This window comes from Urocitellus parryii, chromosome 6 (assembly GCF_045843805.1).
Source record: "Urocitellus parryii isolate mUroPar1 chromosome 6, mUroPar1.hap1, whole genome shotgun sequence".
Classification (NCBI taxonomy): domain Eukaryota; kingdom Metazoa; phylum Chordata; class Mammalia; order Rodentia; family Sciuridae; genus Urocitellus; species Urocitellus parryii.
In genome coordinates, this window is record NC_135536.1 from 28,422,331 (window position 1) to 28,439,217 (window position 16,887).

The window sequence follows — 16,887 nt, forward strand, 5'->3', positions numbered from 1 at the left end:
CAGGGAGGCTGTTAATGAAGTGTCTTGGAGAGGACTGTGCACCATTTACCGTATCCAAAGCCAGAGTTTTCTTTTGTGGAAGAAAGCGACTTGTGCCCTCCCCAACATCACACACAGTTTCCTGGCAGGCTTGATGGGTTTCCAAACATTTCGTCACCGTCTCTTCCTGACCTTGGTGTGCAAGGAACGAGCCGCGTGGCCTGTTAGTTCCAGCTAAGCCATCGGGGGCGCCGGCCTGAGATGGGGGAGGGTGGCCACCGACTCCGGAGTGGAGGTGAGGTCTGCTGGAAATCCCCAGCCCCGGCAGCCGCCGGAGGTTTAAAGACGCCTTCCTCGGCCTTATTTGGTTGCAGGAAGTGGGCGGCGCTGGGCCTGCTGGCGGAGAGGCTGCCCGGAGACAGTTGTGCTGATGAAGTGGTAGAGCTGGTTCCTGCTCGCCGCGGTGCGGCGCGCGCCGGCCGGCCGCTGGGCGCTCAGCGCTCCCAGCCTCGAGTTGTGCAATCCTTTGTAGCACGCCAGAGTCCTCCTTCGCTGTTGCCTCTCGCCCTCTCTCTCTCTCTCTCTCTCTCTCTCTCTTTTTTTCAAGCTGTGAGCTCAACCGATGAGTCAGAGCCGTGCAATCCTGACACTGCATCGCAGGACTGGGGGTGACACAGAGGGAGGGAAGAGCGCTCGCGAGGTGGACAGTACCGGCGCGGGGCGCGCCGAGGTTCCTGCGCCGCAAGCGGGGGGTGACAGCCCACGCGTCCCGCCCGGGCCCTGCCAGCAAACTTCCCAGCTTTGGGAGGCGCTGGCTGGTGGAAGACCTGCGAATACCGCGGGGAGGCGACGGCGCCTGTTTGTTTTTAAAATCGGAGAGTGCGTGCAAGCGGCCGGAGTCCAGGAGGCGACCGAAGGCTGCGGCCCGCGGCGGAAGGGGGACAGCAGAGGCCCGAGCTCAGGCAGGAGCGGGGTAAGTGGGCTACACAGCAGGCGGCCGAGGCCTGCACGCGGCGGGGGCAGCTAGGAGACCCTGGCGGCGCGCAAACGGTGGCTACTCGCTCCACGGGCTGCAGCTCTGCAGGCGCGGCCCGGAGCCCGGGTGCGGGGACACCGGGGCCGCCACGCGCCAACTTCTAAGGCCTGGGCGGCGGTGGGAGCTGGTGCGTATGAACGCGCGTGGGCTGCCCGCAGTCCACTCCCGCGCGGCCCGCACCCTGCGCCCGCAGCTGCGTGTGCAGCGCAACCCCACGGTGTTTGTGCAGCTACGCAGCTCGCGCGCGGCCCCCGCCCACCCGGGCGCGGCCCCGGCAGGAAAACCCTCCAAGCCTCCCAGCCCGCGGCGGCGGCGGCGGCGGCTCAGGAACACGACTGCTCCTCCTCTGCCCGAGCGAAACGTGGTGTCCTTAGGGACCGGCTGGCGTGACGGAGCTCAGGCCCCGGAGACGCGGCGAGGGGCTGGCGAGCTGCGGAAACTTGGCGCTGAAGCCCTTTTCCTTTCCAGCATGCTCGGGAAAGTGGGCTGGGGCACTGTGTCGGCGCCGGGACTCTGGAGGGCAGAGGTGCACAGGAGGAAGGGAACTGGAGCAAGTGTACTAGAGGCCTAGACTGGAGCGTTGAGCGCGGGCGGGCAGGCGGGCGAGCGCAGAGCCGCCTCACCCCGCGCACCCTGGCGCTGCTGGCGCACCTCAGACCTGTCATCTGCCTTGCCCGCCCCCGCACGCCCGCGCCGCAGCGGCCCTCGGAGCCCGCGCGGCGCCTGCCCAGGTGCTGTGATCCGGGGTGCTTGTCGGGAACGCCGGAGTCCAGGTTCCTTTGGGCCCTGCATATGGCTGGCTCCGTGGAGTTAATCACCTCACCACCACCACCAAAAAAAAAAAAAAAAAAAAAAAAAGAGAGAGAGAGAGAGAGAGAGAGAGAGAGAGAGAGAGAGAGAGCATTCACACAGGAGCATGAGCACCAGGTTGCTCCTCCTGGGCCCCCACCCACTCTGGGTAAAAGCTGACTGGAGGCTGAGGAGCCTGGTGCACCCTAGAGCTTTCAAGCCTCAGCCCCAAGCAGACCTGAAGGAGGTGCTTGCCACCCAAAGGGGAGGCCACTGAGCGTACCTGCTCATCCTCTAGCTGCTGGAAGGATGAAAGGGGAAGTTACTTGCCCCATTTAAGACTCTGTTGGCCACAACTTCGGTGGCTACTTCCTGCCTCTACCATCCTGTGTTGGACGCCAGCATGTGGAGCTCACTGGAGAGTGGGAGAGTGCTGGCTGGTCCTGGCTGGCCATGGAGGCTGCTGTGGCACGTGTGTGCCCCATCCCTGTTGGCAGCTGTGGCTGGGGAGGGGAGAGGGTGTCTGGCTTCCTACAGCAGAGGGAGCCTACCTAGCCTGAAGGTATTATCTACCTTCAGAACTGAGGGAGGTCTTGGTGAAGGTGGAAGAATTTGCAGCTCTAAGAAGCCACTTGTACCTTGGGATCCTGGATTGAGGGGAGAGACCACTGATCCTCCTCCAGAGGCTGCCTGGGAAGGTGTGCTGCTTGCCCCTTTAGAATCAGAGAAATGCACCCTTCCCACAGGTGTTAGATGGCTTCAGAACCAAAGGGAGGGGATGAACTTTCCCAGGTTGAGAATATATGGGTCCTCTTTTTCTCCTGTTCTGTACAGTGAATAATACCGGTATAAACATTCATAAACCTCTCATTACATGGCTCTAGTCCAGTCTCCACTCTAACTGGATTGGCCTCTGGCTGTTTCTCTGGTCTATGTAGTGCCCAGGGGACAAGGAGGTGAAGAACCTTGAGGATGACCCCCCAGTTTATACAGTTTGCTCTGGGGCAGCCCTGTCTACTTCCAGTGTGGCCTCTCCACGCATCAGCATCAGGCAGAACTCGGACTCTCCCTGGCTCTGTCAGCCTACTCCAGAGTGCCCACAGGGATGAGAGCTTAACTTTAAACATGGATTTAAAAATAGCCCCATGTTTGACCCCTTGGCCTCCTGCTTTTAATAAATGGAAAAAAAAGACAACATGCAGTATAGCTGCAATTGAGGGCCTCCTGTGGTTTTAAGACCCAGGAAAGGGGCTGGGGATGTGGCTCAAGCGGTATCTCGTAGGCCTGGCATGCGTGCGGCCCGGGTTTGATCCCCAACACCACATACAAACAAAGATGTTGTGTCCGCCGAAAACTAAAAAATAAATAAATATTAAAAATTCTCTCTCTCTCTTAAAAAAAAAAAAAAGACCCAGGAAAGGTTGCTCAGTGGAGCCAAGACTTCTGGAGCAAGAGGGGAGTGGGAGGGTGATTGGGTGTGTGTGCATGGTGTGTGTCTTAGAAGGTGAATGGGCCTGGGTCAGGAATTTTTAGCCTTGATAGCCCCTCTCTTGTAGTTGGGTCTCCAAGAAGAAAACCTTGCTCATGGTGAAGAGGGAGTGGCCACAAGTGGCTGGGATACTCTTGCTTTTCCTTCTAGTTCGGTTTCAAATGCCACTTCTTAGGTCTTATGACAATGAGTGTTCAGAAGAAGGTCTTACCTTTGTCATCTTACGTAGTTATTTGTGCACATACTGCAGTGTGGTAGTCAAAATTATAGACTCAGGCTAGTTTTCATATCTCCTTTTGCAGAGTTGCTGTGAGGGCTCTGAGTGTTTGGGAATTGTAGTCTCTGTTCCAGTGTAAGTTCTTTGTTGTTCCCCAGTGCCTGGCATCCAGTAGGTGTGTTGTACCTTACTTGTTGAAGTAAGTTGAATGAGTGAACAGTGGTGGACACCTGTAATCTCAGCTACTCGAGAAGCTGAGGCTGGAGGATCAAAGTTTGAGAGCGGCCTCAGCAACTTAGCAAGACTGTGTCTCAAAGTAAAATAAAAAGGGCTGAGGATGTAGCTCAGTGATAGAGTGCTTGCACGAGGCCCTGAATGGGGTTTAATTCCCAATACTACAAAATAAAGAAAGAAAGAAAAATAAAGAAAAAAATGTGGACTTGGCATGTGGAAGGCACAATGAGTTTCTGCTGCTGGGACCTCTTTATACTGTGTCATTAGTTTCAAAAGGATCAGTCTCCTATGAATGATTGTGGTGTTGATGAACCCAGTTTTCTGGCAGTGCCCTGAAGCTGGTCTTCTAGAACCTCTCGTCATCCTTACTGAAAGGAAAAGAGTGAAAGTTGTGGAGCCTCCTGCCCTGGTATCTGTTAACCTGCATATTTCCTTCTGCCAGGCTAGGTTGGCACCCTCCTGTGTGCACATGCCCTGGTGCAGGAACAGCTGCAGCAGCTCCTTCCCTGGTTCACTGCAGGCTGCAGGAAATGCAGCCAGTGGTTGTATTTGGTCGAAGATATTGCTTTTGCTATTAGTACTCTGAATGTGTGGGGCTGAAGGAAATTGTTCGATGGGCTGGGGCTAGGTGGAGCCTACTGAAATCCCAACTCTTACTAAGGGATCCGCATTTGCATTCAAAGCAACATTCAGGGTACTATGAGACTGTGAGCTCATTTTATGAATCAGAAGCATTACAGCATAACTTTAGTGCTGGAAACTGCTCTTTGGAATCCAGATCACCCTCCCTCCACCCCAGCACAACGCACATTTACTCTCACAGTAACACACTTGGAAGCAATAGTAGTTAGTAGGGGCATCAGTTCAGATTCCAGAGCCATCAAGCAAAACTTGTCAACACCCACTTCTACCCCCACACTTAGAACACCGTTCTTGATGGTGTGTGGCCAGTTACCCTGGCAGGGACACTGCAGGAAGTCTGGTAGGTATAGGGGAATGAGACCTGCTCAGGCTCAGGTTCATACTCCACCTTTTTTATTTGCAGTGTGCTTTGGGCATTGCTTAACTTCCTGAGCCTCAGTTTCCTTCCGCGTAAAATGGGAAGGATGTAGTATTTCACAGGATTTCCGTGAAAACTAAACAAGATCATGTGTATAAAGCGACTGGCACATAGTAGGAACTCAGCTAATGGTGGCTATCATTTCATTAGCTCCTGGTCCAGCTGCTGTTGCTTTTTGCTCCTACCAGGGAACAGGAAAAGAAGGATGTCCTGCTTATAGTAGGAAAGCAGTGTCCTGTGCTTATGCAAATGAAGCTTGTTTTCTAACTTCCACGGCCCTGGGCACAAGTTTGTGACCCACTACCGGCTAGATGAGCCTAGTCACTGGCACATTTGTGCCTTAGCAAGGGACTCTGTCCCTGCAGATAAGGGTTAAGGGCTCAGTTTCCCAGAGATCAGTTTGTGCTCTGGGGAACCTACCCGCCCAGGCCCCAGGCTGAACTGGTCACGTGGGCGTGGGCAGGAGGAAGGTTGCTTTCTCAGTCAAGGAAAAAGTCCCCTTGTCTTTGCTTCACCTGGGCCTCTCAGTGTGACCAGGATGGAGGTTTGGAGTTATCCTTCCAAGGATCACCTTGGCCCTTTCACTGTTGTAATAGAGCACCGGTGGGGGCAGCATCCAGGCATTATATAAGAAAGTTGCCACATGTCAGGGAAGAGCTGAGGTTTTGCTGGGTGGAGGTGGGGGTCTCCCTGCGGGAAGCATTTGCTGCTGCGGTTTGTGGGGCTGGTGGGGAGGAGTGGACCCAGCCTGAGACTTCCCTGGCAGCCTTGCTTTCGCTCTTCCTGGAACGCAGCCTCTGCTGCGGCCAGCTAGGAAGGTGCTCCTTTTTCCCTCTGTCTTTCTCTCCAGCCACAAGGAGCTCCCTCGTGGTGAGAACGTTTTTTCCAGGCACTGCTTCTTCCTGCAGGCGTCTCGAGGAGGGGGAGGGTAGCAGCCAGGAGGAGGTAGGCAAGCCTGGAGAAAGGGAAGCACCCTGGGCTTGCTGCCAGAAGGGGGTTCCCTCAGGTCATGCAATTTCTCTGGGGAAATGGGGTCCAGAGAGGAAAGAATGTGTTGAGGGATTTTGCTCCCCAGCTTTTCCCAATAGTCTGGGCAGACAGAGGCCCTAGTCCAGCCTGCTGGGGCTCAAATTTGCCAGTTTTCTGCAAGGGAAGGGTAACTTCAGTGGTAACTAGAGTACAGGACGGTTGGCCCTTCAGCCTCCTCCTCCCAGCCTGTTGGCAGCTCCTGGGACCAGCACCTGGCTCCTCACCTGACCTTGTTCCATCTGAGGCCCCAGCTGGCCATAGGTCATCGTTCTGAACTACCCAGCTCCTGGGAGTCACTGCAGGGCTGGAAAATCCTCTGGGACCTCTAGTCCCACTCCACTTTCAAATGAGGAAGCCAGGAGGCTGTGAATTGCTGTAGGTTGCCATAGAAGCTCCACTTTCACCCCAGGGAGCCGGGAAGAGTGGCTGTGCCTGTGTCCTGTCCGGGGTCACTGCCCCTCCCAGTTTGGAAGTTGAGAGGGTTGCTTCAGTGCAGAAGAGCCCAGAGGAATACTGTCTGGGCTCCTGGGTGTGGCTCAGCCCTCAGCTGGCTCCATAGTTATTTATTTGTGTGTGTGTGTGTGTGTGTGTGTGTGTGTGTGTGTGTGCGTGCGCGAGCGAGCTCTGTGGTTGGAAGGCCAGATCTGAGTGAAAGCAGAAGTACCCACACTACGTCAGCTATACCACGCACAGATTGGGCCTTGCGGGGACAGTCAGGAGAGGAAGAAAGTGGGCAGAGGTGCCTCTGCATGGTAGCTGCTAGTGCTCCTTCTGTCCTTGCTGCCAGCTTGCACACTTGAGCATAAACAGCATTTCCACGTTGTTGGCAGCTGCTTTTCTTTGCTGGCTCTGGGCAGAAGAGGTGCCAAAAATAATCAGGCGGGCACTTCCACTTGTGGAGTATTCACTGTGGTGGCCTTTGGCAGGCTTGCTTGCCTTCTGCAGGCCCAATGTCTCTAGTGTCCCTGCTCCTACTTCCTGTGGCCACCCTTCCTCAGACTCCCTCGGGCAAAATGGCACCTTCCCTCTTATTACTTTTCTTAGACTGAGCCCAAGAGGGTGGTGGCTCCTCCTTGTGGGCCTGGGAGCTCTGCCAGGTATCATGTGAGAAATACCCTTACCCCACTGTGTCCCTGCAGGCCCTGCTGGCACAGCTGAGCCCAGAGGAGGCCTGTGCTGTGTGTGTGCGTGCTCTGGACTGCCATCTCTGTCTCCTGGGTCTGTAGGCCAGATGCCCTGTGTGCCTGCCTGCACAGCCCTGGAAGAAACAGGCCCTTCATTCCCCCCAAGGTTTTATAGACTGATACTAACACTGAGCTATCCCTACTCAGCAAAGGGGGAAGGAAATCACATTTATTGAGTGCTCAGTTTGTGCCAGGCACTTCATCTATGAATTATCTCATCTAATCTCACAATACTTATAAGACAAAGCTATTATGCTCACTTACTAACAAGGAACCCGAGGCTTACAGGGGCTGCTGATGGGAAAAGCCATCAGGCATTCTGTCTGACCCTCTTACCACACAGCTCCATACTTCTCCTGACCTTTTTAATGTGCACAGGGAACAATACCTTACCTTTGGAATGCATTGCTGATGGTAGGAATTTGGGTCAGTCATTCCTGCATGGGAGGAGGGAAGAGGCTTTGTTTAGGCCTTCCAGGGACCTTCCATGTATCTGCTCTTCCCTAAACACATCCCAGCCTCTGTAGTTCTGAGATTATCTCTGGGGACCCTGGGCTGGGGGCAAGTGGAATCTTGGGTCTTCTTTTCTGGCTGCTGAGTTTGACCCCAGGCCTGTCATTCCTGCTGGCTTGGCCCAGGTCCCAGAGAGCCCGGTTGGTGTGTACTTGGTGCTTAGGCTGAATGCTGTGCCGGTGCCTGGTGTGCTGTGCCAAAGGCCTCTGGGTGTATTTCAGGAACAATAAAGAATAAATCAACATAGGAGAAAAGGCCCTACAGCAGCTGCTCAGAGATTGGAGAAATGCAAGGAATGTGCAAGCATTTGGCAGAGGGCCTGCATCTTGACCAAGGCCTGAGAAAGGGCCGATGCTGACTTGATGGTTGGCTGAGTAAGACAGGCAGCTGTCTGTGCCCACTCCACAGCCCTTCTAGGAGATTCCGTCAGCCATGCAGGGAGCCCTTCACTGCTGGCAGCAGCTGTTTGTGCTTCTTGCTCATTAGCAGTATTACCTGCATTCTTCACTGTCACCCCAAACCAGCAGACACCCATCCCAGCGTGTCCCCCATCCCCACTGCTAGGTGGGCCTTTTCTAGAGCTGGATTGCAGGAGAGCCTAGACTGATGGAGGCTCCTCGGCCTTGACCCCAGACACAGACCCGCTGCTGCACCTCCCTGCTGGGGAAGGAGATGAGCCAAACAAATGTCAAGGCCCCAGCAATGCCAGGTCTGGGGAGACAGTGCCAAATGTGAGGACATACACCTGGGAGCCCTGACCACAGCTCTCCCCAAGAAGTCATCCACATATCCTGAGCAGATGGCCATGGGTCCATGGTCACCTTACCTCTCAGGGTTTCATCAGCCATGAAATAAGGATCTCTACCATGGCTTGCACGGGCACTAGTTGTCTCCTCCACTCAGGACATTTGCCAGGAACAGCTTTTTATTTAGGAACTTATGTTCTTGGCAGAAAAAGTCCCCCCAGAGGTGTGAGTGGTTATGGCGAGAGCTCAGTGTGCTGTGGAGCGGGGCACATTGTCATGGAGCTGATTGGATTCAGACTTCAGGGGGCCAGAGGCAGGAACTAGAGCCTGGGCCCCATGGGAATTTGGGACATCTGACCAGCGCTGTTGGCCAATTGTGGGTACAGGATTTGAGGGTGTGGGAGGGGTGTGGCTTCCTCCTGGGGGAGATGGTGTGGGGTCTTCTTCAGGTTGGCCCAGGGGTGGGAATCACCTGTAGCTGGGCCTCTCGCAGCCACCTCTGCTGACCAGCCACACTCACAGAACATCCCAGTAGTTTTCAGGCCAGCTGAAGCCACTCTTCAGGAGGAAGGCACAAGCAGGCCAGAGGCTTCTGCAGTCTACCTGGTGCTGCTGTCGCATCTCCCAGATGGCCTGTGGCACCCAGGCCAGAGGCAAAGCCTGAAACTTGGGGAGGGAGTTTGTAGAAAGAGCTCTGGAGACAAGCAGGCCTGGACTCCAGTTCTGGCCTTGCCTCTGTGCTACTGTGGCCTAAGGCAAGTGATTTGATCCCTGGGATCTTTCCAGGTTTCTTGTGGAGAAATGGGGAGAGCAATATATTTACCTTGTGCACAGGTATAGTGTGTGTAATGCCTAGCACCCTCAAGAAATGTTAAGAGGTATTGAAGAGGGCCTGGGGTTGTGGCTCAGTAGTAGGGTACTTGCCTAGCGTGTGTGAGGCACTGGGTTTAATTCTCAGCACCGCCTACAAATAAATAAAATAAAGGTCCATTGACAACTAAAAAATATTAGGAAAAAAAAAAAAGGTATTGGGATTAACCTTGGCATGAAGCATTATATTGGAGTCCTTGATTCTGGGGACCTCCTATTCTCCTGGCTGGGTGTCCTAAGGCAAATTTCTTTCCTTCTCTGGGCTACTGTGTGGAATGAGAAATTGGACTGGGCGAACTCCAGTATCCCTTGATATTTGGAATCTGTTCAGCCTTTCCCAGCTAGACCTTGCTTTGCCAGCTGGCTCCAGAGAGAGGCCCAAGCCACCTTCTCCACGTGGTAGGAGGCCTTTATTCCAGAGTGAGGTTCTGCTGACCCTGCAGCTTCCAACCCATCTCTGCCACCCTGCTCCCCCCTGTCTACACTCTGCCAGCTTCCAGGGGCTCTTACCAGTACCCCTAGTTCTGGAAGGGAACCTAGCAGACTGAGGTTGGTATCATTTCCTGAGAAGAACATTATATTCTGTGGGCCAGGAAAAGCAGCCGCCCTGGGAGGGAACAAAAGGGCAGAGTCCGTGCTGGCGTGGTGGGTTCTCAAGTGTAGCATTCCTTCTGGGCCCACAAGTATAGGGTGCTGAAAAGAGCAGGGACTTGGAAGGATCTTGCTTCTGACTTCTAACAGCAGCACCTCAGTTTCTGTGTGTAGAAAGGGGACAATAAGACCCTCTGTGGGAGGTTTGTAAGGTTTATACATTAGGAGATGTGAAGTGTCCAGCTCAGGGAAGTGCTCTGTGAATGTTCCTTTCTTTTGGGAAGAATCTGTCTTTTTCATATTCTGTAGACTGGCCACAAATATTTGCCCGAGGCCATTTTCCCAAGGAAAAGCAGAGCAGCAAGACAAGCTGCTGCAACTCCAAAGCCCTCATCACTGCACAGCTGTTTTGATTCGGAGATCAATCTTGGGGTCAGGATCAGTGTGAGTGGTGTGAGGGATGGGCAAGGGGCTACCCAGACATTTGCAAATGTCTGAGATCTGCTGCACAAAAGGTGTGTGGAACATGGGCTCAGGAAGGAGTGGCTTTTTTTGGGGGGGGGGCGGTACCAGGGATGGAACCCAGGGGTGCATAACCACCGAGCCAGATCCCCAGCCCTTTTTAATATTTCATTAGAGACAGGGTCTTACTAAGTTGCTTAGAGCCTTGCTAAGTTGCTGAGGATAAGTTTGAACTCACCGTCCTCCTGCCTCAGTCTTCTGAGTTGTGGGATTACAGGCATGCGCCACCATGCCCTGAGTTGGTTGGAGTGGCCTTCAGTCTTTTAAAATTTATTAAAACCGGGCTGGGGTTGTAGCTCAGTGGTAGAGTACTTGCCTAGCTTGTGTGAGGCACTGGGTTTAATTCTCATCACTGCATATAAATAAATAAAGGAAAACAACTAAAAAAAGTATTTTAAAAAATTTTATTAAAACCTGTTTTATGGATTGATTTGTAACTTTATGTGCCATGTGCTTGAGAAGAATGTATTCTGCTATTGGGTAAAATGTTCTGTAGTTGTCTTTTCAATCTAATTTGTTAATAAATTATTAAAGTATTCTTTTTCCTTGTTGATCTTTTGCTTAGTTGTACTGTCCATTATTGAAAGAGGAGTTTTGAAGTCTCTGGTGATTATTGTTGAATTGTCTTGTTTCTCCCTGCAATTCTGATAGTTTTTGGTTCATGTGTTTTTGTTTTTTAAAGAGAGAGGGAGAGAGAGAGAATTTTTTTTAATATTTATTTTTTAGTTATTGGCAGACACAACATCTTTGTTTGTATGTGGTGCTGAGGATCGAACCCCGGGCCGCACGCATGCCAGGGGAGCACGATACCGCTTGAGCCACATCCCCAGCCCTGGTTCATGTGTTTTGGAGCTCCAGTTTTTAGGTGCTTGCATGTTTATAACTGTGATTGCCTCTTGATGGATAGATAAATTTTATCATTAGAGAATGTTCTTTTTGTATCCAGTAATCCTTTTTGTCTTAAGGTCTAATTTGTCTGATATTGGTATATCTGATATGGTTACTGTTTGTATGGTATTATCTCTTTGTTTCTCTTCTTTCAACCTGTTTATGTCTTTGAATATAAAAAGTGTCTCTTGTAAATTATATGTAATTGGATCATCTTTTTAAAAATTGTGCCAACCACTGCCTTTTAATTGGAGTATTTAATACATTTACATTTAAAGTAGCTATTGATAAGATAGGATATTAGTCTGCCATTTTGCTTAGGGCCTTGCTAAGTTGCTGAGGCTAAGTTTAAACTCCCCCATTTTGCTACTTGATTTTCATATCATGTATTTTTATCCACTGTTCCTCAGTACTATCTTCTTTGTGTTAATTAGATATTTTTGAATATACCATTTTAGGTTGTAAAATAAGTCAAAATAAAGCTTGAATGAGATTTTTAAATTGTCATGCAATATACTTAGCACAGTGCCTGGCACTTAGTAGGTGTTCAATAAACATGAGTACTTGGCTGGGTCCCAAGTGCTATAAGAACCCAGTCATCCCTAGGACTAGCCGGCAGAGTCCACCCAGGACTCTGTGGGACCCCTCATATCTTCTGGGCAGGGCACAGCATTCTGGCAGTAGTTCCTTTTGGGGAGTGGTGAGTAGTGGGTCCTGGGAAACTTCACCATACTAGCTCCTGGTCCTCTATCCCTTCCCCTGTTTTTTGGGGGACTGTTCTGTGGGATGTTCCGTGCTGGGGCCCCACCTGAGCTGCCTATGAAGTAGTGCAAATTTCCCCTCCTGCTCCTCATTCTCCTGCCACCAGACCCATGAAAAACCCTGTCAGGGTGGGTCTTCCTGCCTACACTGAAGTTTGAGAACCACTGCTCAACATAGACATAGGTGAGCAGCAGAGTGTGATAGAGAGACCTGATTTGGAGTCAGCAGGTTTGGATTCAAATCCTGGCTCCTCATTGTGAACTCTGTGAGCCGGGGTGACTTACTGCTCAGAGCCAGCCTTTCCTCATTTCTCAGTTGGGAATAAGTGGTTATATAAGGCAGCAATGCTCAAAACCTTGGGCATGCAGGTAGTCCTGGTGGCTACTGTTTCGTGTGGCAGTTCCTTGTTACAAGGTATTTCTGTGGTTCCTTCATCTCCCCTGCCCCATTCCTGGCTATGACATTCCTCCTGGACCCAGACACCTGGTTCTCTAACAAGCGGTCCACTGCCCTCTCCATCGGCTCACTCTGCCTCCAGGCCCCGCTGCTTCCGCCTCGGGATAGAAACAGAAGGGAATTGAAGAAGCATTATGGGATAGCGGTGGAACAGCATGAAGATTCAGAGTGTCAACAGTATGTGCCGGAGAGCTGCCTGGAGGAGGCAGGCCTTGGAAAGAAGGTTGATTGTTAGAATAGATTTGGGGGTTTCCAGGTAGAGAGAACAGCTTTGTAGAGGCTCAAAGTGTTTCTCTCTGCCCACTAGATTGTGAGCTCAGCATGGGCAGAAATGTGCCTTGTCTCCTGTGTCCCTAGAAGGTGGCCTGCAGCCAGCACCCAGCAAATGCTTACTGAATGGATGAAGGGGCCTCAGCAGGGCAGGGTGTGTGATGGGAGAAAGGACAGGGTGGGGCCATGTCAAGGGAGGCCCCTGTGACTGGCCTCCTATTGGCCCAGGGCCAAGGCTGGCACTAGGGCACTCAGGCATGGACTCCAGAGAGCTGTGCTCTGGACCATCAAGGAAGCCGGGCCTTTCCAGAAGGGGGGGTGGTAGGAACTGGAGCAGCCTCTGGTGGCATAAACCCCCTAGGGAACAGAGGGTGTGGGCACAGACCAGGGGCCCCAGCAGTGCCCAGGAAGCCCTCAGCAGAGGTTTAGTCTTGTGAGGACACAGCAGCAAAGATACGTGCTGCGTCTCTATAGAACGCACCTACCCAGCCAGCTTCCCACCTTTTTCAGCTGAGCCTTGAGTCCTGTTGGGAGAGGTTTCCCGGGCTGCCTGTGATCCTTGGTGTCCCTTGCCTCGGAGGGAGGTAGCCAGTCAGTCCCTCCAGTGTAGGTAAAAGCCTAATCTGGAGGCTTGATTCTCTGCCAGCTTTGCACACGACTGCGTTGCTTTCTGCTTCACCTTCCCCTTGGAAAAGGGACCTAGTTATCCAGGCCTCCCCTGGATACCCTGTGGGTGTTTGTGGGGCAGTGGGGGATGGAGATAGTAAAGGTGGGTGCCTGGATGGAGCCCTGAGTGTCTCATGAGGCAAAAGATTCCCCTCTCGCACGTATTTCTTTTAAAAGTAACTCAGGGTTGGCATTTTTACTGTCAAAGCTCAGACTACAGCCAGCTTGAACCCTGGCCAAACTTCTGAGCCTGACTAGTTTGATGGCTGAGGCCCTGGGGAGTCTTGCTTCCCCTGTTGGCCTGCACCCTGCATCTCTGAGCATAAGTTCAGTACAGGGATGGCGTGATCCAGAGACTGTGTGGATCACTATTGGGAATAGGCAGGTCACAGGCCTCCTGTATGTTCTCTCCCGCTCCTAGGGACAGTGACACTTGTGGCAGGCAAGTCCCTGCTCTTTGCCTTTGAGCTTCCTTCTTTATTGGGAGTCCCTTGAGAACAGGGCTTATATGTCCAGTGGTTTGGAGAAATGGGACCTCTGGACTGTGAGTGAATTCCCAGTTGTGGTGGGGTAGAGGGCAAATGGCCTCAGACAGCTACTGTGTCTAGAGGGAAAGTTTATTTAGGACGTGGGCAATTCTAGCTGGCCCAAGACCACTTACCCAGTCTGGCTGTAGCCATGGACCCCAGATAGCTGGGAGAGAGCCTTTTAGAACACGAGCCTGGACTATGGGGCCAGCCAGGCCATCCTGGGTCCCTTGTTATAACCCTGCCAGGTTGTCCTAGGTGGACCTTGGTGTTTTGAGGCCCAGGTCAGTCATGTCAGGGCACCAGGTAAACAGACCCACAGACTCTTGCTCCTGGCCATGGTTTAGGTAGGGGTGGGAAGTTTTGTGGCCTTTTTCCAAGTGGCCTACATGTAGTGTGGGACCGAAAGTTACAGTCCAGGAGCAGGTAGATCCTGGCCACACATTGGAAAAGGATTTGTGTTCACTTTACTGAGAGGGCCTGGACTGTGAGGTTGGGGTAGGGTCTTGGGGCTGCACCTTTTCACATCATTCAGCCTCGTGGGGAGTGTGCATCATGGAGCGAGACTGGCCTTGGGAGCAGGCAGGGGTCCGAGCCAGACACCTGGCTGTGAGTAGTGCCTCTGCCCAGGTATGCTCTGACTCACTTGGGTGCAGTCTTGAATGAGCATCCCATGAGGCAGTTATAAACAGTGTCAAGGCACAAGGTTCTGCAGACTGTGCCACGGAGTCCACTGTCTGCTGGGGACGAGGAAACAGGAACCTAGGATTAATGTGCTGAGGATGTGGGGGTGGGGTTAGGTGGTGTGATGAGCTCACATGGCAGCTCCCGTCTCACTCAGCCTTGGGGTCAGGAAGCTTCGCAGAGGAAGCAGCGTCTGAGCCCTGAAGGATGAGCAGGACTTGGCCAGATGAGAAAGGAGGGAAGGTCTTGTAGGTAGAGTTCAGCCTGGCCAGAGACCTGGAAGCAAAGCGGGAATAGCACATTGGAGGTCCTGACCGTGTGACCGTATGACTCAAATGTGCCATGTCTGGAGAGGTGGCAGGAGCCAAAGTCTGTAGGGACTTGTGGGCAGGGTAGGCAGTTTAGACTTTGTCCCAAGACAGTGTCTTTGATGTTTAGAAAAGTGACTCACCTGGAGTCCAGGGCCTTGTTGGATGCCTTGTTTGGGTCTCTCTTGCTCTTAGGTGGGAGATAGATGAGCCCTGACTCCCCTGCTTCCTAGTGCTGAGCTTGCAGGACTGGGGGTGGCCCAGATTTAAGAGCAGGATCTTGGAGCATTAGCTTCCAAGGTCCTGGGGGTGGAGGGGTTGGGTGGGGAGTATCCATTTGGCTCTAGCCCAGGTCAGAGCTGAGTCCCTGTGGCCGCTAGGCACCTCGTCTCTGCCTGTGTGTCCTTGACCCATAGCAGTCTTGTTTCTTTTTCTTTTCTTTTAAATAAGTTTTAGTTGTTGATGGACCTTCATTTTATTTATTCATATGCGGTGTTGAGAATCAAACCCAGTGCCTCCTGGATGCCAGGCAAGTGTGTTACCACTGAGCCACAACCCCAGCTCCGAGCAGTCTTATTTCTTAGATGAAACACTGATTGCTCCAGGTGGCTGGTGAGTGGCCTGGTCCCCTCAGTGGCTACGGCCCGGTCCTCTGCCCTGTGGCAAGGGCTCACCAGACTCTCTTGGGTGGGCCAGCCAATGCTGGACATGAGCTGGGCTGCTGATGACACTTGAGAAAGCTTTGTGTTAGGGCTGTCATCCCTGCAGAGCATGGTGACCATGAACACAGAACATCCACAAGCCCTTATAGCACACCCACAGGTGGGTTCAGGGCAGCTTTTATTTCGTGACACACACTGCTTGCTTCTCGCTATAGATATTCCTGAAAGCATCACAGGTTCTGGGCAGCTGGTGCTACCTCTTGCCTTGCCTTCAGCCCAGGGGGAATTGTGGGTCTGGTCAAGAATTGCTTGCAGTAGAGAAGAGCCTGGAGGAAGGGACGCGGGAAGAGAGCGTGACAGTCTGACAGATTGATAGAGTGGGTTGCAGAGTCTGGGGCCCCATGGTGGCTGTGGGTTTCCTTTCACAGTGTTCCTGCATCCGTTGTCAGAGGCCCTGCATCTGGTCCCAGGGGTGAGCTGCCTACTGGGGTTCCTTCTTACACCCTCTTCCCTGTACCTCTGGGACTTGGCTCATAGGTCGGCAGCTTTTGCAGAGGATGGCTTCCTTGCTCTTCCTCCCTGCAAGGAAGGCCAGGCTGACTACCATCTGAGGGACTGAGGAGTAGGAATGGAGCAGAAGAAATGGGAAGAGGTGGTTCACTTCTGTCCCAAGTAGGCAGGGAGGTGCTAATGGGCTCACAGCTGGGAACCACCCCTCGTGGCAGCCAGAACTGATCCAGCTGGGAGACTGCAGGAGCCAGAGAGCCTAGCCTAGTGGTCAGTGCTGCTGGAGGAAGTGTCAGTGTCAGGCCTCCCTGCCGCTGGATCTCCTGTGCCTGCAGTCCCCTTTGTGGTGAGGTCCCTTCCCTTCCTCAAGACTGAGGGTCTCAGCTGTCTTGGGTAGAATGGGAGAGGGTTACCTGCCAAGGGGTCAGGCAAGAGGAGGAGACTTCCCACTGCCAAAGAGGAGTATCTGTGTCAGCAGATCCTCACTCTGAAAGGTGGTGGGGTGCTGGGAAATGAACCCGGGGCTTCCTGGAGGAGTAAGAACTTGATCTTGGAGTCTGGCAGATCTGGCTTTAAGTCCTGGTTCTGAGACACAATTATGGGTGAACACAGGCAAGTTACTTAGCTTCTAGGAGCCTCATCTTCCTCACCTGCAGAAATGGAAGTTAAAATAGCAACACCAGCCTTATAAGGCAGTTGTGGGAATTAAAAGAATGCAAAGTACTGAGGACCTTAGTGGCATAAGCCCAACGTTGCTTTGTTGTTATTGCTGCTGCTCCTCAGTGCTCTGCCTCCTGGGTGGTCCCCTCCCCTCTTCCTCCCAGGTTCCCAGGCATTTTTTTACTCCTCTCCCCATCCCCCCAGAGGCTGGCCTTTCTTTGGGGGCCCCAGATCTGTG

At 52.7% G+C, this 16,887-nt stretch overlaps 1 protein-coding gene across 3 annotated transcripts in view; it reads left to right on the plus strand.

Annotated features, from left to right (window-relative positions):
* Mideas (mitotic deacetylase associated SANT domain protein) overlaps positions 1 to 16,887 on the plus strand; it is a 66,664-nt gene that overhangs the window by 23,155 nt on the left and 26,622 nt on the right. Inside the window, exon 1 of one of the 3 annotated variants that reach the window (XM_026401035.2) lies at positions 556 to 952. The exons of the other annotated variants lie outside the window; for them this stretch is intronic. The gene's annotated coding sequence lies outside the window, so the exon portion shown is untranslated. Of the gene's footprint in view, positions 1 to 555; positions 953 to 16,887 lie in introns of those variants that run through there. 3 annotated transcript variants of the gene reach the window in all.